The sequence below is a fragment of the Watersipora subatra genome, chromosome 10 (assembly GCF_963576615.1).
Source record: "Watersipora subatra chromosome 10, tzWatSuba1.1, whole genome shotgun sequence".
Classification (NCBI taxonomy): Eukaryota; Metazoa; Bryozoa; class Gymnolaemata; order Cheilostomatida; family Watersiporidae; genus Watersipora; species Watersipora subatra.
Window position 1 is genome coordinate 24,035,248 of NC_088717.1, and position 9,054 is coordinate 24,044,301.

A 9,054-nucleotide genomic window follows, 5' to 3' on the forward strand; every position below is an offset into this window, starting at 1 on the left:
TATTCAGCAAGCATAATAAAGTGGACTGAGGAAGCCATCAAGGAAACAAATATAGCAACTCGTAATCTGCTGACCATGTATGGAGCACTCCACCAAAAATCTGATACCACTAAATTGTATCTCAATAGGAAAGATGGCGGTAGGGGACTCAAAAGTGTACAGCAGACAGTGTAAGACAAAGAACAAAGCATCAAAGCCTATGCAGCCTCCATGACCACTTCAGATAAGTTGCTAGCTGAATTTCAATCGGCTGCTCTGACAATAGAGCTTTGCCCTGGTTATGAGGAAAGTGGCTGGCATATGAAACCTTTTCATGGTGCTTACCACCGACAAATATCTGAGGTTGGCGATCTTCACCAGACATATATGTGGCTGAACAAAAGAAACCTAACAGCCAGTACAGAGTCGCTACTCATGGCAGCCCAGGAGCAAGTGCTCCCAACAAGGCAACCCCAAACAAAAGTCTATCACACTAGAGACGATCTTAGATGCAGACTGGGCAAAGATGCACCTGAGACCATCCAACACATCATCAGTGGATGCAAGCAGCTAGCAGGAAACATATACACTGAGCGGCATAATCATGTCGCAGGTGTTGTGTATAGAAGTCTATGTGATGAGTATGGCCTTAATAAACCACAACACTGGTGGGAAGCTCCTGGTAAGGTCAATGAAAATGACTACCCTAAGATCCTCTATGACTTCTACATCTGGACTGACAAGCATGTCCTAGCAAACCAACAAGGACAAGGAGAACAGGAGGGCTACTATAATAGATATAGCAGTACCCAATGACTACAATATAGCCAGCAAAGAAAAAGAAAAGGTAGAAAAATATCTCTCTCTAGGAGAAAAGATTGAAAAATTATGGGATGTAAGAACAACTGTAATTCCAGTAGTTATTGGGGCACTGGGCGCAATAACACTGGCGCATAAAATGTGGCTTGCCCGGATACCGACAGCAATCAACTCAGGTGAGTTGCATAAAAGTGCGCTATTGGGAACAGCTAAAATTTTGAGGCTAGTGCTCAAACTTCCAGGTCTTTGGTAGGAGACCCGAGTTAGAGCAGAAATTACCACCCATATAGGTTACCCGAGGTGTGAAAACCATTTTTTTATATATACATATATTATATAATGTACATATATTATAGATAACGCATATTATATATACATACTACATGTAAATATGATATATATTGCAAATAATGTTTATATTTATATATGTATAATTTATATCAATATTATATATCATATATATAATAATATTATTAAATATTATATTTATAATATTTAATAATATTATTATATATATGATATGTGTGTAATATTAATAATATTGTATATATATTATATATGTAATAGAAATAATATTTATATATTATATATTATTTATATTAAATATATAATATGAATATATTAATAATATCGTATATATATTATATATGTAATAGAAATAATATTTATATATTATATATTATTTATATTAAATATATAATATAAATATTATATATATAGATATATACATGTATATATAGAAAGAAAATTGTTTCCTCACCCCGGTTAACCCGTATGGGTGGTAGTTTTTGCTCTAACTCGGGTCTCCTACCAGAGACCTGGGAGTTTGAGCACTCGCCTCAAGATCTTAGCTGTTCCTAATAGCGCACTTTTCTGCAACTCACCCGAGTTGATTGCTGTTGGTATCTGGGCACAACTAGCTCTCTGAAAAAACTTACACAAAGTTTTAGTAGATTTTATCAAAGAGTATTTATATTTGCAATTGTTATATTATATTATATTTGCAATTGTTTTAATGTTTGATCTCATCTGACTGCCAGGATGTTTGAAGATTAAGATTGACAAAACTTTGTTGCAATCAAAACACTCAGAAAAAAACATACGTGCAAAATGACATCACTAGTTGTTATCGTTGCAATAGTTGATATCGGCTATTGCTTTGTTGCACCGTTGTGCGTTTCTATTCTGTTGGTCTCTTTGCAACTATAGATGTCATAATCACACTTTTACTTGATCTTGAAGTGATACTTAACAATTACTCTAGTTCCTTGATGGCTGATTCTCTACTATGCCCTCATTTCTGAAATAAACAAACAACATTTATTATCAGGAATATATACTATCATCAATCTACCAATATGCATTCAATTAGGTTTTGTGTTAACCTGTTGTAATTTTCATTTGTTTATTAGTACTGTTAATTAAATCGTACCCTATAGCAGGTATAACTATATTTTACTATCTCATGCATACTGTATATGCACATTGTGTTGTATTGTAGTTGTTGTATTGTATTATCACGATAAGTCTTGTATCACAGAAAACACAGCTAACAGGTAAGAAGCACATAAAGGAACTGACTTAGTTAGCAAGCCCATAGCTATGGGTTATTAGACAATTATGCGATTATAGCACAGCTAAAAGAAAGCTGACTGCACAGCTAATATGTAACACATCTCCCTCACTATTCTGAGTTTATGGTTAGTCATGACCTTGTTAGAGCTTACAATAGAACTGTCATAGTAATCAGGTCGTCTTCTATTACGAGTAGGATATCTGGGACTTTGTACTGGCCTCTCATCAGGTACAGATTGGGCAGGGTAGATGTTAAGATCATTTGAAGCTGTGATGATATTGTCATTGGTCGATGTATCATTAACTTGAAGTCTAGCTTGTAGCTGATTGGCATGTCGTCTCCATACACCACTGTCTGTTCGCACAGCATACAGTATGTTACCCAGCTTGTTAATTATCGTTCCAGGTATCCACTTAGGTCCAGAGCTATAGTTCCTTGCATAAACCAAAAAGTCTACTTCATACAGTGATGATGTAGAAGATGCTTGACCTGGTGAAAGAGTTTTCTTGTTCTGAATTGGTTTCAGCAAGGTCAGAGTATTTCTCGGCTGTCGTCCATGTGAATTTCAGCAGGTGATTTCCAGTTCAAAGAGGGATGAGGCAAACATCTGTAAGTGGTTAAAAACAGTTGTAGGGCAGTCTTGATTTTCTCCCCGCCTGCACAATTCTTCTCTACAGATTGCTTAAGAGTCTGGACAAATCTCTCCGCCTCTCCATTCGATGCAGGATGGAATGCGGGAGATGTTATATGTTTAATGCCATGCATGGTGCAGAACTGGTCAAATTCATTTGACACGATTTGTGGGCCATTATCCGTAACAATAGTTCAAGGAAGACCTTCATGTACAAAGATCTGTCGTAGCACACCAATTGTGTCCTTAAAAGTAGTTTTTCCTACATCTAGCATAGCAACGTACGGATATCGGGAATGTGCATCTACACAAACCAACCACATCTGACCTTTAAAAGGTCTTGCATAATCCAAATGAATCCGTTCTCATGGTAGTTGGGTGGATGGCCAACTTTGGTAAGTCTTGGCTGGGTCATTAGCACAGATTCGGCAAGGTTCACAAGCTTTGATTAGCTGTTCTATGTCTGCATTGATGCTAGGCCACCATGCGTATCGACGAGCAAGCTGTTTTACTCTTTCTACACCCCAGTGTGATGTATGCAGCAAGTCTAACACTTTACTCTTCAGAGCCTGTGGAATGACAACTCTAGTAGTGTCATCACTTTGCAAAAGCACAGCCTCCCCATGAACAAAAAGAGACTCCCTCATATTCCAATATGGCCGCAAATGTTCATAGCTAGCTGTAAGCTTATTGGGCCAAAGGGCATTCAGTATCCACTCTTTCACTATCTGTAGTGATGTGTCTTTCATGGTTTCTTGTTTAACAGCCTCATCGTCAAGGGGACCATGATCGAGCTCCTCTTGTATAGTGTGTGAGACCTCAATGCTCTCCTTCTCTTCATCATGGTCAAACTTCGGGTCTGCCCCTATAGGTAACCTGGACAAGCCATCTGCATTGCCATGCTGTGCTGTAGGTTTGTACCTGATGTCATACTGATAAGCCATCAGTGTGAGGGCCCATCTCTGCAGTCTCTGAGCGGTTAAAACGGGGATATTCTTTTCTGGTGAAAACATGGCAACCAGGGGTTTATGATCAGTATTGAGCATAAAACCTCTCCCATATAGATACTGTCTAAACTTAGTCACTCCATATATGATAGAAAGCGCTTCTTTTGCTATCTGTGAGTAATTCTTTTGGTGCACGCTCAATGTCTTTGATGCATGTGATAGTGGTCTTTCAGCTCCATTTTCCTCTTGTAGGAGTACTGCCCCAATTCCATAGTTAGATGCGTCTGTTGCTAGAACCAGCGGTTTACTCTGGTCAAAATGGGTAAGTTTGGTAGCCTTGATGACACTTTCTTTAAGAACATGGAAGGCCTTGTCACACTCGTCGGTCCAGTCAAACTCGGCATTTTCACGCAGAAACTTGTCGAGGGGGGCTGCTTTGCTAGACAGGTCAGCAATGTATGAGCCATAATAGTTGATCTTGCCCAAAAATGCCTGTAGCTGTTGTAAGTTCTGTGGTCGTGGAAGCTGTTCAATAGCCTCTATTGCAGAATTTGAGGGAGTCTTGCCGTTCTTGTCTATTATGTGGCCTAGGTATTCAACAGCATTCTTAAAGAACTCGCATTTCTCTCTCTGTATGCGGAGCCCGTACTCCTGTAGTCTAGCTAAGAGCTTGTTGAGATTAGACCAGTGCTCACTCTCACTGCTACCAGTAACAATCAGATCATCCAAGTATGCTGCAACTCCAGGTAAGTCAGCAATCATTGAGTCCATGCATCGCTGAAACTGTGCAGGGCTTGATGCCAATCCAAAACACATCCTGTTTTAGCGAAACAAACCACATTGAGTGTTGATGACACACAACTTCTTTGCATTATCATCTAACTCTAGTTGCAAGTAGGCATCTGCCAGGTCTATCTTGGAAAAGTGTACCCCGCCTCTCAACTTCTCTAGCAACTCATCAAGGCTTGGTAATGGGTGTTGATCAATTGATATTTGTTGGTTCAACATCTTAAAATCACCACATATACGCACTCTTCCATTTGGTTTGGAAACTGCTACTATTGGAGCAGCATAATCACTAAAGTCCACATGTTCCAAAACACCAGCTTTAACTAATCGATCTAGCTCTTCTTTTACAGCTTGGCGTCTAGAGAATGGCACTACACGAGGTTTAGAAAAGCTTGGTGTGCTTCCTGGTTTCAAGCGTACTGGTACTTTTACCTTTTTACATCGGCCAAGACCTGTCTTAAAAACATCAGAGTACTTAGATGAGAGTGCAGCAATTTTGTCCTTAAATCCAATAGGGTTACTTCCTGTGACAGTACAGGTAACATCACAACTACCCTGTGTCAATATAGCTAGCCCTTGCTGCGAGAGACCGAATTTGTCACTCCAATCTAGACCAAAAAGGTTTGAGCCTTGTGTTATGTTTACAACAAGAAGTTTGAGATTTTGTTTTTCCACATCTCCTACCTTCACACTAACTGAACATTGTCCTTTAATCTGTAACTCCCTCTGCCCATACGCTTTAAGATGGGTACTGACAGGTAAGAAGGGGGGTGATCCAAGACTTTGGTAGCCTTGCAAATCAACTATAGAGCAAGTAGCCCCTGTGTCCCATTGAAACATTGCATCATGACCATTGACAACAGTTTTGATCCAAACCTTTCTATTGACTCATTGGAAAATATTATCTGAAACTGCATGTACTGAATGATAAAGTTCACTTGCATCAGTGAGCACACTTAACACAGAGTTTTCAACTGTCCTAGCAGTTTGTTCTGTCTGACTTTGTGCTGCTGTCTTAGCCATACAGACAGCCTCAATGTGACCTTTGACTTCACATTTCCTGCAGACAAATGCTCTGCAGGGACCATTTTTTCTGTCATGTTTTATGTAACAGCTAGGGCAAGACTTCAACATACCTGTGTTCTGTGCATTAGCTTGTTGCTTTCCAATGGTTTGTTGACCTCGGCGTGATCTTTGCTTGTACTGACCTGACATTTTGTTTACTGGGCCCTCAATAGCTGGAGAAGTTGTCTTCCCCTTGAGAATTTTATCGGTCTCCGTTGTCTCGATGAATGCTGCAGCCTTCTTAAGAACATCATTAAGAGAGGGATCAGCATCAAGTAGACACTGGCGACGTACATCAGCATGTGGCGTCTCTTTAATGATTATGTCACGAATTTGTTCATCAACATAACTAGTGCCACAGCCTGTGCTTTTGCACGTGAAAGCACAGTGCCGTGCGAGTCCACGAAGTTCTGCAGCCCAATCAACATAGGACTGACCAGTCTTCATCTTACATTGAGAAAATTCAAATCTTGCTGCCTGAACATGTATGGCAAATGCAAAGTGTTCATTAAGTTTCTCCGACAACTCAGTAAATGACTTGCTTGTAATATCCTCTGTGCCAAATAAGTTTGACAACAAATCGTATGTCTCAGCTTCTACCCAAGATAGTAAGCATGCTCGTTTCTGACTGTTATCTACCACCCGATACACATTAAAGTGCTGATTGAAACGTTGAAGGTACTGGTTCCATTTTTCTTTACCCCTGTCACATGCTTCAAACTTGGGTATGGCGACAGCTACTGGTATTGATGCAGCACTATCACTTTTGGTAGCTTCAAACAAGGAGATAAACTGCTTCTGTAGATCAGCGTTTTGCTGCTGGAACTGTTGTTGCTGTTTCTGCATAGCATCGATCAAAGCTTTTATGTTAGGATCCATAGCAAGACAATAAAAAAATGCTGGCTGTGAGTCCACAATGTTTGTTCCTGACACCAGTTGTTGTATTGTAGTTGTTGTATTGTATTATCACGATAAGTCTTGTATCACAGAAAACACAGCTAACAGGTAAGAAGCACATAAAGGAACTGACTTAGTTAGCAAGCCCATAGCTATGGGTTATTAGACAATTATGCGATTATAGCACAGCTAAAAGAAAGCTGACTGCACAGCTAATATGTAACACATTGTATCATATTGTAGAATAGACGGATGGGTTCGAGACAGTATATGCTAAGGTTATGTAGACACGTTCCTTTGGAAGCTTTTAAACCTTCTTCTGCAAGTTTAAGAATTGATAGTCGATGTGATATAAGGAACAACTATTGTGTATTTCTTCTTTGTCTATATTTCTTTTTTCAAATACATGCAAAACCAAGCTTCTTCCCTCTTTTTCTTGTTTAGCATATTTCAATTTACTTCAAAGAAAAGACAACTCTTAAAACAGCCAGTTGTCATCAAGTTTAAAATGCTGTGACTAATGATTTTTCAGGTAAAAAACTAGTTTTTATGAACTCAAAAATTATATTGAAATAAAATTTGTGCATTTTAGTACAGTTATGACAAGCAACAATCATTATAAATAAATTACAAATATGTTGTAAAAATGGTTAAAGTATTAGTTTTTTTAAAAGCAGCAAAAATTTTTTTGTGGAGCTACTAGTTTTAGTAATGATTGTTTTTCTTATGTAAAATACATTTTATGGTCTAGAATGAGCAGTTGTACAATATCAATTTCTTAAACATGAACCCCTTTAAATGGTTTTGAAAGACACATTTCAGAGTCAGCTAATCACTCTCTATCTCACCATCTATTAATTTACTATTAGGTCTGTAAGGGCATCATAAAACTAGCCATTGTTTTATTATTTATTTAGTTTAGACAGGAAACAAGGCTACTGTTTTATCAACTCATTGCAGTCAAAACTCTAACTACATTCAATAAATTTTTACAGATTTAAAAAACTACTAGAATTTATAAAAGAATTTAAAAGATATTTCTGAAAAATTCCATTTGCAAGCAACTAAATAGTAATGAAATGAAACCAAGCGTATAACCAATCAATACAAATTAATCTGTGCCAGTGCACAGCCTTTTTATATCCTAGTGATAAAGAAGCTGAAATCAAGCTAAGGCAAGTACAGCTAGACTGCTGCAAAACCAAAAGTTAGACTACACAATAATTTAAAGCTTAACACAAGTTATATGAAGAAGTGTACTTTCTAACTTACTAGCCAGGTAATTGATGTAGAGTTAGTGAGCTGTAACTGGTTTGCTACTTGAATGTGATACTCTAGTACAATTATAGTTCTATAAATATTCCAGCTAGTCATAAAACTCTATAAATACATGGAAAGATTTATGGTCAATGTGATTTAAATCAATTTAGATTATGAAACAAAAAATCAAAAAATTGCAAAATAAAACTATGTTTATTGAATAAATAGCTCTTTTTTGCTTAACTCTGTTCTTTAATGTGAATTGACAAAGTGTCAGTGTCTGGTATAGTGTGTAGTTTTTTGTTTGGAGATTTCGAAATGTAATGAATAGTCAGGCAAGTTGGAGATATGATCTGGGTATTTTAAAAAGCAAATACCTAAAATAAATTTAGCCCCTCAACTTTAAGGGCTTTTAGAGTCTGGTTGTAACAGTCTATTTTAGGTAGCATAACCCTGAAGACCAATCTTTAAAAGAATTCTAAATTTTTTATAAATTTCTGATACAAAAGATACCATTTCAGAGCAGTGTAAGACAAAATCGTCGATACGACTCGAAAGCATAAATGTTTATTTATCGATATGGCCAACAGCTTACAATAACTGTACAAAAATTTATAAAACAACAATACTGTTTGAGTGTTGCATATAAATTTTGTAGTTTTACCTGTAATATTATTTTTTATTACACTTGAGAAGAAACATTTTACACAGAGCAAAAAATCTTCAAAATTTCATTAATATTCAACCATTATCTTTGTATAAATAATTTTTGAAACAGTAGTTTCATTTTTGTCAGAGGTCTTTACAAATCTATCATTAGCTGTTTTAAGCTGTTTGTTGGCTGATTAAATTTAATTATTGGCGCAATTGACTAGTCTCAACATGATTGGTGCCTGTTGCACTGAGGTAGAACTTTAGTTGAATACTTCAAAGTCAAGCATGCCACTTCAGAGAATAATTCTGAAAACATAATTGCTAGATCATTTAACAATGTTCAACATAATATTTATTCTCTACACAAAAAGGGGTATCTTAAATACTAAATATCAAACTATTTATTTGATTTTATTGGCTAACGGCTGCCTTTTTTG